Source organism: Dendroctonus ponderosae, unplaced genomic scaffold (assembly GCF_020466585.1).
Source record: "Dendroctonus ponderosae isolate FM_Combo_2020 unplaced genomic scaffold, Dpon_F_20191213v2 Dpon_F_20191213_1, whole genome shotgun sequence".
NCBI classification, from domain to species: Eukaryota; Metazoa; Arthropoda; class Insecta; order Coleoptera; family Curculionidae; genus Dendroctonus; species Dendroctonus ponderosae.
Genome location: NW_026017110.1, coordinates 37,535,019 through 37,536,599, shown reverse-complemented (window position 1 = coordinate 37,536,599; position 1,581 = coordinate 37,535,019).

Below are 1,581 nucleotides of genomic sequence, written 5' to 3'. Positions count from 1 at the left end.
CAATAATTTGTCAAACTGTGACTTGCTTTGAATTTCCTTTCCCGAATTTGCGGATATGCGATTAATTCAGGGGAAATGCTACAGTAAGATAGCAGAAGCTGAAAGAACTCACGCCAACAAAGGGCGAGGAGAGTGGTTCCAGGAAGATAGTGGACGACAATCGATGTTCGGATTCCAGGCACAGAGGAACAAGTATTGGGCATAATCGAATCAGGGCCTTCTATGGGCACTCAGAGCACAATAACTGACACTTTCCCGAGCACCAAATAAATACCGAGGAAGGGCTACATTCCTACCACGTTTGTACGATACACACAGCACAAGGAGATACAAATGAAGCAGGAGTTAATTAACTGAATACCAGAAGCTGCTTAATAAGAGTGGATAATAAGGAAATTACACAGGCACTAGCTTGTTTGGAGTTAACCACAGAGTGAGAAATGGCGATGTCGCCAACTACCGGGCAAATATCGCCAGTTTTGAGGCCAAGTAAATTCAAACGGGGCAAACCAATAAAAACAAAGTGGAACGGTTTAAATTAAACAGGTACTTTATTTTTTCTAACAAGTTGAATTGAATGTGTGTGCGAATTGTGTGTCTAAAATATATTAAGGAGACAAATACACAATTTAATAAAAATCTAGAAATTTTCAATTGTACTAATGCAAGGAACATCAAATTCTCGAAGTAGGTGGAACATTTCAGTTTCTTCTCCATATTCTAACTCAATCGCTTTGACTTCTGTCAGTATTTCGTTCTTGATTTGTCATTACGTTTGATGTAAAATCTTTAATCATATCAGTAGTATAATGCAAAATCTAACAGCATATATCCGTGCATAGAAATGCATCTTTACCTTAAAGACGAATTTAAAGAATTTGTYTTTTTTTTATAAACATATCTTTTGCCTAGTATATCTCTCGACTATTCGATTATGTAAAATCATATATGCTTGACTTCCCCGAAAGGTTTAAGTATAAGGTTCTAATATGCTTAGGTTTATGATTCAGCTATCAGATACTAGCGTTTAGATCTTTAAGTTTATACTGCTATTTTTTTATCCGGCTAATGGAAATCGCCAGTCGCCAATTCAAAAAACATTGTCGCCAACATAAGCAAAAAATCGCCACATCTGGTCACACTGGTTAACCATTCGACCAATTCGAGGTTATGAGAACAGGTTGACATTTCGAAAGTAAATTCCGCAGTCAACGAATCTTGTTGAATTTACTGTTTATCCTTGTCTATCTTATTGTCACTCTGTATAATTCCATGGTTACGGGAGTTTTAAATAATTACGAAGCATCAGGTATTTGCGCAATGTTAATTAGGCAGATTACTTTGAAAAACATTGGTGCCGTATTTTTGATATAGTTTTTTGCAAATTTCTCAGTTTTTAATAACAATTGATTTTTTTTACTATTTTTTATGTTCTAGAACAGCACCAGACAACACCTCCAGAGGAATGACGCGCATTTTGAATCTCCCTGTATGTATTTATTTATTGTTTAAATTGCCTGCATTTTAAAAACTAAATGAACACACATGTATTATTTTTCTTTAAAATAGATTGATTGTCTA